The following is a 15,335-nucleotide window of genomic DNA, read 5'->3' as shown; positions in this document are numbered from 1 at the left end:
AAGCCACCGCAATGAGAAGCCCATGCACCGCAACAAAGAGTAGCCCCTGCTCGCCACGACTAGAGAAAGACCGCACGCAGCAACGAAGACCCAATGCAGCCTATAAATAAATAAATAAATAAATAAATAAATGTTCCTTTAAAAAAAAAAAAAAGAACTACCCAGGTAACTATGCAGCTAGGTCTGCAAACCACTAGTCTTTAACCTTGTTACTGAAAGTTTGGTCAAAGAGCAGCAGCATCAGTATCACCTTAGAGCAATTTAGGCTTCATTTTATTTTATTTGTCTATACCATGTGGCTTACAAGATCTTAGCTTCCCAACCAGGGATTGAACCCAGGCCCATAGCAGTGAAAGCACCGATTCCTAACCACTGGACTGCCAGGGAATTTCCTAGGCTTCATTTTAGATTTACGCGGTAAGGATCTGCAGTTTGACAAGACACATGGTAACTTAAATGCACCTTAATTTAGATATGCACTGGTCTAGAAAACATACAAACTCCAATGGGACTCAAGTTCTTAAAATAAGTGGATATCCTGAGTACAAGTCCTTCAAAATGTGTTCTTCAAGATTAATTGGAATATTTTTTATAATTTTAATTTCACAGGAAAAAAAACCTGCTTGGTTTGTAGTTTTAATTTTAATCAGTATTATTATTATCTGACACGTTATTTAACAAATTAAACTATCTATTAAAATATATTATCATAAATGCAATTTCTTGAGGCAAATATCTACAAGTGTTTTTAAGAAAGGGAAAAAGGCCAGAAGTTGCATCATATTTAAGAAATTGGGAAAGCGGAAAATGGCTCTTGCAAGGATCACACACCCTCATTGCTTTTTATGATAGACTGTAAAGGGAGAACACTTCCACAAGGTGGCAGTAATGCATCCATTTCAGCCTCTGAACTAAGGTTTTACTGATTCAAGGTTATAATGGGCCTTTTAAAACTCATTCTAATGTATAGAAAAAAAGGAATTTCACGCAGTAAGTTTTTATTATAGTCTTGGCTGATCATTTTAATATTTTAAAGGAAGTAGTACTATGCACATTGACCCATTTGACCTGGGAAGGTGTTTTATTCTGCTTTCAGAAGTATGCCTTCTACAAAATATTAAACTTTGATAACTGATGAATATTAAGTTTTTATTTTATTAAAAACAGTAGCCCCATGCAAACATACCCAGTTGATTTTTTAAAAGGGTGCATAAGCAATTCAAAGGGGGAATTGTTTTTTCAATAAATGGTGCAGGAGCTATTGGATATCCATAGGCACAAAAATGAACCTTGACTTAAATTCACAGCTTTTGCAAAAATTATCTCAAGTGGATCACAGACTTAAATGTAAAATGTAAAACTATAAAACTTTTAGAAAAAAGAAAAGAAAAAAATATTCTTGGGGCCTGGTGCTAGGCAAAAATTTTTTGGCTTGACAACAAAATCACAATTCACAAAAAGAAAAACATTTATAAAATTGAACTTCATCAAAATTAAAAACTTTACCATGGAAAAGAACCTGTAGAAAATGAAAAGACAAATTATAGACCAGGATAAATCATTTATATACCACATATTTGACAAAGGACTTGAGTCTGGAATATATAAAGAATTCTGAAAACTCAACAGTAAGAAAAACCAGCTATTCAATTAAAAAATAAGTGAAAGACATGAATGGACTTTTTACTGAAAATGATACAGATGGTAAATAGTACAGGGAAATATATTCAAAATCGTTAGCCATTACGGAAATGCATATTGAATCCACAATGCTACGTCACAGCACACCTTTCAGAATGGCTAAAATAAAAAATAGTGACAACATCAGATGCAGGCAAGGATGTGAAGGAAGTAGATCATTCACATTCTGTGGTGGGAATATAAAATGGTATAATATATCTAGAAAAGAATATGGCAGTTCCCCACAAAACTAAATATGTGCTAACCCTATGACCCATCTTTGGAACTCTTGGACATTTATCCTAGAGATATGAAATAGGTTTATGTTTGCACAAAAACATATATATATATATATCTGTTTATATCCCTGGCTTGCAGGGATCTTAGTTCCCTGACCAGGAATTGAACCTGGGCCACCACGGTAAAAGCACTGAGTCCTAACTACTGACTGCCAGGGAATTCCCCAGTAATCAATTACTTTAAAAGAGCTTTATATCACAAGAAAAAGTCTTATATATTTACCCATGCAGTTATAATTTCTGGTATTCTTCATTTTTTTGTGTTTATATTCATTGTAATGTGGGTATACATCTACGAGACATGAATTATTTCGGTTTTTGTCTCATGCAGGAAGGTGAACCCAGTGTCTATTACTCCATCTTAAGAAGTCTCCCTTTGTCTATCTTTTCTAAGTAGTATTGAAAGTTTTTTTTTTAATGAAAAGAAAACGGATTTTAAACTAATTTTATTATTTGTGCTTGTGTTTTGGCATTTAAAAAATTCCCTATTTGTTTCTGGATGGCTGGAGATTGCTTATTTGGAGTACACATTCTTAAGGAAATATTACATTAAAATGCACCTGTGGTGGACTGGAGAATATTATGGTTAACGATGACTTATATCTGGGTGATATTTTTTCAGACAAATGTACATATGTATTTTTCAAAACATGTGGAAAAACAAGTTGATTTTTTTTTTTATTGACCGTACACTATCCCATTGTCTTTTTAAGGAAGTTATTGTCTTAAATGTGGCCAGAATTTTGAGGCCATTGATACACTTTATTTCTTAAGGCTGCTTTGTTTTTTATTTTTAAATAGATGTTATATTTTAGAGCAGTGTAAGTTCACCGCAAAATTGAGTGGAGCAAGGGGATCCCCATATACGCCCTGCGCTCCCACATATGCACAGCCTCCCTCACAAGCAATGATTGTTACCGTCGATGAAACTACATTGCATGTCATCACCAAAGTCCATAGTGTAAAATTAGCGTTTACTGGTTGCTGTATATTCTATTTGAATAGAATAAATGTATACTGACTTATTCTGTAAGTTTGAATAAGTGTATACAGAATGTTTATCATAATGTTTTTTTTTCCACTGCCCTAAAAATCCTTTGTGCTCCACCCTCCCTCCTCCCACCCCTTGGCAACCATTGATCTTTTTACTATCTCCATAGTTTTGCCATTTCCAGAATGTCATATAGTGGGAATGATATATAGTATACAGCCTTTTCAGATTGGCTTCTTTCACTTAGTAGTATACAATTAGGGTTGCTTCATGTCTTTTTGTGGTTGATAGCTCCTTTCTTTTTAGTACTGAATAATATTCCATTGTCTGGAAGTACCACAGTTTATTTATCCCTTCACCTAGTGAAGGAAGACTTGGTTGCTTCCGTGTTTTAACAATTATGAATAAAGCTGTTGCAAACATCCTTGAACAGGTGTTTGATACATGTTTTCTACTCCTTCGTGCAAATAACAGAGAGAGATTGCTGGACATAAGCATGTTTAGTTTTGTAAGAACTGCCAAAATTTCTGGCACAGTGGCTGTACCACTTAGCATTCCCACCAGCAATGAATGAGAGTTTCTGTCACTCCACATCCTTGCCAGCAATTTGGTGCTATCTCACTTCTTCATATTTTATATGGCAGTCAGAACTTAACACATTTTTTTTTTTTTTTAGATGTTGGGGGTAGGAGTTTACTAATTAATTTATTTATTTTTGCTGTGTTGGGTCTTCGTTTCTGTGCGAGGGCTTTCTCTAGTTGTGGCAAGCCGGGGCCACTCTTGATCGCGGTGCGCGGGTCTGTCACTATCGCGGCCTCTCGTTGCGGAGCACAGGCTCCAGACGCGCAGGCTCAGCAGTTGTGGCTCACGGGCATAGTTGCTCCGCGGCATGTGGCATCTTCCCAGACCAGGGCTCGAACCCGTGTCCCCTGCATTAGCAGGCAGACTCTCAACCACTGCGCCACCAGGGAAGCCCCCTTAACACATTTTTATTAAGAGAAATGAATTAAGTTATTATAATATTGAGTTTAAAAAAAAAATCAGGAAATCCCAGCTGTATTTACCCCAGAGGAACACCAGCGCTGGGAGCACCTTATTGCCTCTTGCCTGCCCCCTGTCGGCTGCACCTGGCCTGGGATGTCTGGGCAGCTCCCAGGCTTCCCTGAGCGGTCCCTGGTCCCTACAGGACCCTCTGAGTAAAGAACCCCCCCTGGGGCCTCGCCCAGGAAGAAGGCTTAGGTCCGGCAGAGCTAGGTAAGAGAGCCCGAGATGAGATCGCAGCACAAAGGTACCGCGAATCCCCGCTGGCTTAACGGCCCGCGCCCTTGTTTTCAGCACTGAATCTCACCAAGACCCGCGCACAATGCCCGCAGATCCGACTTCTGTTCTAACACTCGAACCACCTCCATCACGCGACAGTATTCTAAGGGATAATCCAAATGGGGTTCATTTCCTCACTACCTGTCAATTTCATACAAGGGTTTGACAATCAACAGAGAGGAGTGACAAAGAAGTAGCTTCAGGGAGCTAGAAATTTAATCATTATTCTAGTTTACAAGCCACAGTTTCAACATATCTCATCGTTAAGTATGATTTTACACCATTGCTACTGCCTTTCCAGAGCTAGTTCTCCCCAGATTAGCTTCAGCGACCCTTCTTTGCCCTCATAGCACATAGCTCTCTTAAAGAGCACTTCTCACACTGAATCGGAACTCCTTGTCTGTCTGTCTGTCTTCCCTACCTACTTCAAGTTCTGTGGTACAAAGTTCTGTATCTGTCTTGCCCTGGGCTAGAGGTGACACAGCATGAAGTCTATGTTACAGAACTCACTGGTGACGTGAAAGTTCCCCAGCGTTGCCCTTCCCTGCCTAAGGCAGAGCATCAGTTAAATTCTGCTTTCTCTTCTGGTTACCCATGGAGCCCTGCGAGGTGCTGGCATGAGAGCAGGGATCAATTCTAACCTCGTTCCTCCCTGAATACTTGGCATCTAGCCAGTGCTCATGGTAGATGTTTTAAAAACATTTTGAAAATGGATGAATGAACTAGAGCCATGAGACTCCAAATGAAATTTCATGGAAGGGTTTTTCTCCCTTTCTTTTATTCATTTATTTACTCACTGTATTGAAGACTTACTGTATAATAGACACTATGTATATGTCTGAGGGGGAAGGTAGCAATTAGATACAGGGGAAATGCTGGGATTAACAGGCACAATCAGCGAATTCCCTGGTGGTCCACAGATTAGAACTCTGTGCTTCCACTGTAGGGGCCTGGGTTCGATCCCTGGTCAGGGAACTAAGGTCCCACAAGCTGCAGAAAAAAAAAAAAAAAAAAAAAGGCACAATCAGAAAGGGCCCTTAACATCATGTAGGGCAGGAGGAGGGCAAGGGGTGACTGAGGACATGCTTGTTAGGAAGATGGATGGCTTGAGGACCTAATGTTTAGCTGGATTGTGTTTTTAAAAAAAGATAAATGAAAGAGTTGAAGGGATGGGAACACAAGCTCAGAATTCCAGGCCAAGGGAAGTATTTTATGATGCAAAGTCTCAGGGACAAGAGAGAGCACTGTCTCTGGTAGAAACTGCAAGAAGTTGAATAGTACTGCTCAGAGCAAAGACGACCAGGTGGCACAGGCCAGAGGTGAGGCCCAAGAGGAAGGGATCAGATCTCAGTGGTTTGGGGGTCAGGTAGGGAGCAGGGTTTCATCCTAAGGCAAATGGAGAGCGATTGATGGGCTGTAAGAGTAGAATGATGTCATCAGATTTATTTTAGGAAGTCACTCCAGCTGCAGAATGGATTGGCGGGGATGAAGGGATTCAAAACTGGGTATGAGAGATGAGGTGGTGAGGACTGAAGGGCTGCAGAAGGGTCTAGTTTGACTCATGTCTTCAAACAGCTTGGAAGAGAATCAACAAAACCACTGAAATCCAAGTAGAATGTCATTTTATTCCACATCAGCCATTATTCTTCCCCTTCAGGTCTTTGCTGACAGCTATTGACACATGTTGGATTGGCATGGGTGTGAGTGCAGAGGCCTAAGAGGATCTGGTTTGAAACCTCGTCTGCAGGAGAAGAGAGTCAGTGGCAAAGAAAAGGGACCAGAGGTGATCAAATGGAGACAGCCAATTATTGCTAAGAAAGATGCTGGGAAAGACAGGCTTCCCCTAGAATGAGCTGTCAGTAAAAACTTTAATTAGATCAAGGTACTCCCATGACGTACTGTGTTCTAGAATCTTGGGGTGAGGACATTTGTAATTTGCAATAGTAAACTCAATATCATCATATAACTTCTCTTTGGAAAGCAGGCAAACAAAAAGAAGCTATCTTGTTTGTACTATAAAGTAAAAGGAACTAAAGTAGACAAAATCAGCCTGGCTGTGGGATGTGCAAATGTTCTGTGTTGTGTGCGTGTTGGTCACTGACAGGGGTCTGGGGAAAAACTAGAATTTGCCGAAGAGGGTGGGGGAGTAGTGGCAGAGATAATTATGCTTATCAAAGAGGGGGGGCAGGGATCAAGAAAGTTTGAAAAACAGTGAATTAAAATCATATAAATGCTTTAGTCATAAAAACTGAGAACTTATTTATATATTCTGCATTTTTTCAAACACAACATAATTATCAAATTTGACATCTATCACTCCAGACTCTGTGGTAGCCAATGGGACCCAGAGACTAAGAAGGGACCACCCTGTCCCCCAAAGTACATGATCTAGTAGAGAAGACAGAGGAACGATTAATACCCTTACATGACAAGTAGTATAATAGAGCATGTATAAAGAACATGAGAAAGAGAGGGATTGATTTCTAGTTGTTTAATTGTGTTTAGAGTTGACAACATGAATCGACTTTGGGGAACATGTATAATCCTAGATAGTAATATAAATATTAAAAAATCCCATGGAAACCCTAATCCTCACAGCCTCGCATGGAGGACATGGCAGAGGCGTACAAGGGTAAGGATGACCTGGCTGAGGGACAAGTACCACATGACCAGGGTCATCAACTCCAGATCAAAGGGGACTCCAAGTCAGGTTGTTACTGTGACATCACACTGTATGTGCCTTTTTTTGTTTTTTTAATTAAGAAATAAATTTAGGTTTCATTTCAGGGGCCAAACATAGTCAACCTTTTCAGGTATTGAAGCCTCCAAGGAATTGGTTCCGAAGCTCCAAAATGTGCTCTTCTGACAATTTCTCTCCTATTTTATAGGCTCACCTCATGGATTTGCTGTGACTTAGAGGAAAGGCCAAGCTTAGGAAGCAGACGGGCCTGGCTCAAATCTGGCTCAGGACTCACTGATTATGCCATCTTGGACAAGCATCTGAACGCTCTGGTCCAGTTCCCCACGTGGCACACTGAGGAAATATGACTAAATAATACGATGTGAGTGAATGCACCCTAGTAGGCTCTCTGCTTGTGTCTCTACCACCACCGCAGTGAAGGTACCATCTCTCATCTGGATCTTTATCAATGTTTGTCTTCATTTATTCTGGGCCACTCCAGTCTGTCCATTTCTGCACAGAAAACAAATGTGATTGTGTCTCAGACATTGAAAGATCAAAAGCCTCAACATGATTTATATAATATTTCTTTCCAAACTGCAGGACATGAGCCATTAGTGGGTCATAGAAACAACTTTGTGGGTTACCAGCAGCATACTTTTTAAAGGGGAACAAAATTGAACACAGCAGAAATACTAGATTGCAGTATCAATTTTAAGCATAAGGATTGTTACATGAAGCTTGTTTTCTCAATATGGGTCTGGGTTTTAGTATTTTCTGAGAGAAGAAATAAGTGCACCTGTGAAATAAAAGTAGGACAATGGTGGGGAGCAGGTAAGAAAGCTATATACACTTGAAAAAGCTAAGGGGACAGAAATGAGCTGTTAGATATTAAAAGTTTGATAGGAGAAATGAAAAAGACAATAGGAGTAGGTTTACAAGATAAGGATGAGAGAAAATTTCAGAAGATAAAGCATAGTGATAAGGGGATAGAAAATTGGAAGAAGAAAAGACACAAGAATTGGAGGTCCAGTCCATGAGGTCTGATATCCAAATACAGGAGAAAATGTACACAGAGAAAAACTAGAGGAAGTTGTCAAATAAGGAACTAAAAAGTTTTCATAAAACTAAAGAACAAGAATTTTGAGACGGAAGAAATTTAAGAGCACTGAGACAAAGAAAAGCTCCTATAAACTAATAGAGAGGAACACAACACACTAGGACTAGGAATCACACTTACATCTCCCTTATTCCTCATACCATACTCACAAAACAATAAAAAAGTTAATAAAACCAACCCAAAAACCCCAGTTAGAATTAAAGGTATAACTGAAGTCCAAATTAAAAGTACAATTAACATGGAAAGAGGAACAACCCCATAAGATAATATTTCTCTGTCTCTGGATGGGCAAATAACTTTCTAACTTTCTAAACATAAAGGCCATGAAAGGCATTGGCAAAGGAAAAGACCCACTCAACATTTTAATATACTAAACTGAAACATATGCCAAAACTGTTTAAAATTAAAATTAAATATAAATTGAAGAAATGGCAAACTGGAAAAAAACTATGAACACATTAAACAAAGGGTTTAACATGTAAAGTATTCACATGAGCAATTCGTAAAATGTTCATATACTGTGTAAAATATGCGAAATAGTCACATAATATATAAAATGTTCATGTAAGTAGATGAGAAAAAACACTAGAACCATATTAGAGAAAAATGGGCAAAGGATATGAACGAACACAAATGGCTAGATTCACTGAAGACGAAAAAGTCAATCTTAGTTGTAATTTAAGAAGTATAAATTAACACTTGAGCTACAGTTTTTCACCAAAATTTTTCACAATAATTTTCTTAACAAATTATTAAAGATTGTTTTTCAGAGTAAAGTTAATGGTTGAGGATGTAAAGTGTATGTTTCTGGAAAGTTTTGGCAATACATGTTAAGGATTTTAAATGTTTAAATCTTGCAATGAAGTAATTCCATTTCTAGAAATCTAATCCAATGAATTTCATTATTTAACTAATGTTTTACCAAATATACTGATCTAGGTATTGAAATATAGGATATTTATAAGGGATTAGGAATACTTGTGGAAAAGTAAAAAACAAAATAACTGTCCAATAATAGGGGGAATGTTGAGTCACTTATCTCCATCAAATAGAATTTATTTAGCCATCAAATATTATGGTTATAATTATTTTCAATAAACAGTAAGTAGACTTTCTAACTTGAGAGGAAATTTATTAAACACAGCATTTAGATATTGACTGTCAGCAGAAACAAGGGCTAAGGTCTGAGGCATTCTGTCAACAATCCTCATTTGAAATGATAGCTTTGAAATATGCACGGAATATGAAAGACAAGAAGGCTTTCCTGCTGTCTTGAAATTGTTGAGCAATCTGTACAATAAGCAAACTGGACAATGGCCACAGTGAGAGGATTTATTAAACTGACTTCACTTCTTACCTTCCCCAGTTTAACACACACACACACACACACACACACACACACACACACACACACCAGGAAAGCTTGGAGGAATTATTTTTGAAAGACTCCAAATTTCCAGAAGTCCATCAAGTCTAATCATTGTGCTAAAAATACTTTTCTTCAATTGTCAGAATTGTCAAGTTTCCTTAGATGAAGAATTTCTGTTACTGGGGTTACCACGAATAAGGGTAAAATGGAAGAGTAACTGAAACGAAAGGGTACTTATTCTCAACTAGTACCTGTGGTTCCAATTGAAAGAAACATGGAGGCGGTTTCACAGTAAAAGCAACCATCTGAGACCCATAGAGAAGACATTTGTCTGGAGCACTGAAGGATCACCGGAATTGTACGTGGCAAATTCTGAGAAGTTTTGATTTGAGAGCACAGAGTTACACTTACAAAATCAGAGTATTTCCTTTGGATGCTCAATATCTGAAGACTAATGTGTATCTAGATTATTTATTTTATATACATGGTAGCCTGGCATCATTCCTCCTAGGATCCTTAGAAATGTAAAAAGGAAATAATTTAGTTTATAAAACAAATACAGGGAACTTCCCTGGCAGTCCAGTGGTTAGTACTCTGTGCTTCCACTGCCTTGGGACGAGTTTGATCCCTGGTCAGGGAAATAAGATCCCACATGCCACGTGCAAAGCCAAAAAGAAACAAAAACAAAAACTCAACTCAAGGCTTGTTTTCATTGTCTATTAATAATTCAATAAGAAATGAGGACCTGTGTGATATTCATAATCAGCATTTTATTGTTTATTAGAGGAAAGACCCTTAGCATGGTATTTAAATTTTTGACATAATTTTCCTTCTAAATTGTTTCACTCTTCTCTTTTCACTTCTTTAGAGGAAGTTTTCATATAGAATGAAGAATTTGATTATATTTTTATATAGTTTTAAATAAAATCATTGTAGAAGAATTGTTAAGATTATAAATTAGGGTGAGATGGGGAGATTATCACATGATACAAATGAGCAGTACTTGTAGATCCTCAGGGTCTAGCTTGAGTGGTGACAGCTATAAGTAGGAGAGGAAGGCAAGCTGGATCCTTGGCTCCTTATATAAGGAAGGAGAGCACAGGAAGCCTCCCTGGGGTATACAGATGTCCCTGAGGCCTCACAGTAGACTGTCATGGGATCTCCTGACATCAGCGGCTCTATGTCTAGGGAGAGGGAGATGTAATAGCCAACGGACACTAGGATACTGTATTACCCTCCTTAGAAAAGAAGATTTCTAAAGGAAGAAGTTAATTTCAGGATAAAGATGATCATTTTGTACTGAACAAGTTGATTTTCAGGGACTCAGTGGCCAGTCAAGAAGGAAAAGCAAATCAGAAGCGCAGGAGAGAGTCAGTGCTGTTCGAGAAAGCTATGTCACTAAATAATATCTTTAAAGAGAGAGAGAGTGTGATACTAAAGAAAGCCGTGAACATAAAAAGGAAATTTAAAGGGAGAAATAAAAAGAGTTGAAAGAGAGATGAGAATTCAGCTTTGAAATAAGACTGCATTTGTATAGTAGAAAAAGAAGTGGAACCAAGGAGAAAGAGAAGAACCGGAGAAGACTATCAGTGCCCTGGAGATCAGAGACATTTTAGGAGGAAGGAGGTGTGCCATGAATCAATGATGTAGAGAGAGAAAGTGTAACCCACAGAGCAGCACTTGGGAGACGATGTGATGATTTACAGTGATGAATTACAGTGGAGAAGTGGGGTCAGAATCAGAAGCCTAGAGAGATGAGAAAATGCTTTTGTAAACGTAGATTATTTTTGTTTATGTTTTGACATGTTGGGTATTGAAATGAAGGTAAGAGAATGGATGCAGCTTAAATCAGCAGACTGATGACTGATGACTTAACTCTTTACAGAGGTGATAGTGATCATTTGATTGACCATAGTTTTGGAATGCATGGGAGTTGTCAATTTAAGGAGTTTAAATGGCAAGATTAGCTCTGGAGAGGGGAAGTATCTTGTTTTACCCTGACACTGGAGAGTAGGAAGAAAGATGGGGTGTAACCAAGAGGAGAGAGATTGCAGTGGGCACCAAATGATTTTAGTTATTTATTTTTTTAATAAACATTTTTGGAGTGTGCACTATATGAAGTACCAAGATCCCTTGGAAAATATGATGATGAAAAAGCCCTAGACAATGCTCTCAAAGTAGTTTTAAATGGAAGATAAGTCAAGTACAAAAATAATTCCAGGGATTGAGAACACAAGCTATTAGCTTAAATATAAATTTTTCTACACCTCAGTTTCTTCCTCCATAAAATGGGAATAAGATAGTACCACCTATGTTTCAAGCATCCCATTCTCTTTCTAGCTTACATTTCCTAGTGTTCTAATAGAAGTATTTGACCTAATGGAGACATTCAGCCCATGAATCAAACACTGTTTCATTCTCCGTCATTGCCCTCATGTTCTCATTTCCTTTTTTACCCAGGATAAATTTACTGGAAAACCCTAAGCCTAACCCTGATGAAACCGTACTATTTGCTTTCTTCCCATCTTTTGAGTCCCCTTCTGCTTGGAGGAAAATTCCACAAAGTCATACAATATGAGTTCAGGAAACACATCAAGACCAAGGCACACATAGGCTCTGCATTTCTTCAGCATCTACATGGAGGGGCATCCCATGTGGAGGAGGGCTTTGTTGTAGTGGAGGCCCCTTCCCCATTGCTCTTCCTTCATATAGGGCTTTGATGACAGCCACTTTATTAGGAAAGGGACCTTCAGACTGCTTGGGGAATTAAGCTGCCTAGATATCATGCCAGCCATTTACAGGAGCTGTCTGGGAAAGCCAGCAGCCCTGTACGTTAGGAGGCACCTGGGGACCTTGGGCCCTTTTGGATGCTATAGCCGTCCAGTCATGGAAGGAGTCTAGGCTAGCCTGCTGTTCAAGCATCTTAGGATGAACATCTAGGGTCATTTTTGAACAATGCTTCTCCTTCATAACAATCTATCCCCAAGACCCTTGAGTGCTCCTCAGGTGTTTCTGGAATAGGAAGAGAGATATTATTTGACTTCCACCCAATCTTTAGAGGCTAAGTTAACTGCATTTGTCATACTCCCTCAGGGATAGGCTAGATTGTCAACCACTTCCCCTCCCCACCATTTATTACCAATACATTCTGTAGAGACCTCGAGATTGTTTCTTCTGTCGTTGACATTAAAGTTAGAAAAGGAGAAAAGCGAATTCTTTTGATCCTCCATTACCTACCTTCTGCATATTCCATGGTGCATGAGGCTCCAGGGCAGAGGTATAAAGAGCTACTACTGCTCACTCAAGGGGCCCCTGCCATCAGTATTCTGGTCTGCAGGAAACATTCGTTTTATGTACTCTTTTTTTTTTTTTATTCATTATTGGAGTATAGTTGCTTTACAATGGTGTGCTAGTTTCTGCTTTATAACAAAGTGAATCACTTATACATATGTATATGTTACCATATCTCTTCCCTCTTGCATTTGATGCACTCTTACAAAAGCTACCAGCAGGGGTCACAGAGAGCAAGCCCTTCCTTGGTTATTATTTTGTCCCTGATCCCAGACCCAAAGGATAAAGGTGTTATGTTTAAGCCAAATAGTGGCTTTGGGGAGTCTCTTTGGGGAGAGAGGTGGTAGAGGATTGGGCCCCAGCCCCAGCTTCCTCTTGTCTTGAATGGACCCCAGATAACATATAGGGACCTCTGGCACCTCTTGCAGACCATAGGAGATGTGGGGAGTTTCTATTACTTGGAACAATGGCAGGCCAGCTGATCTTAGTCTTATTGGGGAGACTACAGGGTGATGAAGGTTCAATGCCTCTGTTCTCTAAAGGCAGTTGAGCTCTTCCTCACCGATTTCTTTAGCGTGGTTTTCTTCTCCTCTCCCTGGTTCTTGTGCTGACCAGATACTAGTGGTGTTTAATGCCCTGAGCACTGTGCTAGCTCCGCCCATTCTGGCAGCTTTCCCAGGGAAGTCCCTCTGTATCTAAAAGGACCCTGACATTTGTATAACCTTTAGATGCCATATATTTTCTTGTAAGAAATCTTAAAGGAAAAATTTCAGGCAAAATACCTGTGTTTTGTGGGCTGATAACTTTAAAAATGAAGCCTTTTAGTAGACAGTTGGAAGAGCTGATGCCATTCAATTGTGATGGCTTCAGGAATGATGCAGTTAGGGTGGGGCTGAGTTGAGTAGAATCTGGGAGAGATACATGGGTACTGACCATCAGTTCAAGTTTCACTTGAAACTGTTCTCTTGAGAGAGTACCTGTTTTCGTGGAAGGCAAATTGTCTCTACTTTTATCCAAAGCAAGAGGATCAGAGGAGACTTCACTGAAAAGGTGATGTTTGGGCTGAGGCTTGAGAGTTGCCATGGTGCTAAGACCATCAGACAAGAGTATACCGGCCTTTTCTGAGACACAGACAGGAATGTGTTTGGAAGGAGAGAGCAAGGAGCAGGGTAGAAAGGGGTGAGGTCAAGAGGTGTTGGTGGGCCAGATCACTTAGGGACTTTTAGGACATTCGAAGGATTCTAAGTGGGGTGGAATAGGTGTGCCTGATGTTTGAGGACAGGGAAAAGTGAAAGAGAATATTTGAATGGTGGAAATTAAGGGAGCTTAAGAGGATTAGGAAACAGTATTAAGGGAGCACTTGAAATTGGGTTAATGAGATAGTTTGCTTTGTTTTTTTTTCTTTATTGGTACACATGTATTTTCTGTCCTAAAATTATAACTATTACATATGCTCCATAGAGTTCAAGTTGAACATGGAGTATACATGGTGAAATTTATTTTTGACATTGTTTTCTATATGTTTTTTTCACACACACACACTGTATTTTAGTTTTACAAGAGAGAAATAAACTGACACAAAGCATTGTAAATGGATGACCACAAGAAAAGCAACAATGATTGCAATTACCAAACACGAAACACACTCATACTATGTCATAATAGTGACATTCAGTCCAGTAATCTTCCACTGTAACAGCTCCTTTACTTTGCAGTGAAAATTGACTTGTATATTTTTTGCCTCTGAGTTCTTGTGGGATTTTTTTTTTTTTATTCAAACAGAAAGTCACAAAAATTATAATCATCCTCATCAGTTCACTCATTCCCAGGTAACTAATTTTTTATTCTTCTTGATGTTTTGTAAGGCACTTTTATGAATTCATCAGTTTGCCATTAGAGTTCTGAAAATGCTTATTCATTCAGTTACACAGTATAGTCAGTTACCAAAAACCTGTACTTGTCAGAGTGTTTTCCATGAATTCCTTGAAGATGAAACCCTTTCATAGGAATATTTTTGCAAAAGCATCAGAGTACCGCAGTACTCTCTGTAAATGACAAAAGACTTAAAAATGACCACGGTTGAAGGTTTGTTGAAAGTTCATAATAATGCAACTGACAAGGAAATTTAGTTATTTCTGAGATATACATTTTAAAGTAATAACTACTATTATGACTTATAATATTATACCAGAACATATAAGATATTTAGAAGTTTCGTGTAATGTCTGAAACATTTATTTTAACGTATTTCCATACAAATAACCTAAAGAAAGTTTAGTATTAGCTGTTTTTATGTTCTTTTTTATACTGCAGGTTATTAGTCATCAATTTTATACACATCGGTGTATACATGTCAATCCCAATCGCCCAATTCAGCACACCACCATCCCCACCTCACCGCAGTTTTCCCCACTTGGTGTCCATACATTTGTTCTCTACATCTGTGTCTGAACTTCTGCCCTGCAAAGCATTTCATCTGCACCATTTTTCTGGGTTCCTCATACATGTGTTAATATATGATATTTGTTTTTCTCTTTCAAATAACTTCACTCTGTATGACAGTCTCTAGATCCACCCACGTCTCA

Source organism: Stenella coeruleoalba (genome assembly GCF_951394435.1).
Source record: "Stenella coeruleoalba genome assembly, chromosome: 8".
Lineage (NCBI taxonomy): Eukaryota > Metazoa > Chordata > Mammalia > Artiodactyla > Delphinidae > Stenella > Stenella coeruleoalba.
This window is presented reverse-complemented; position numbering follows the sequence as displayed.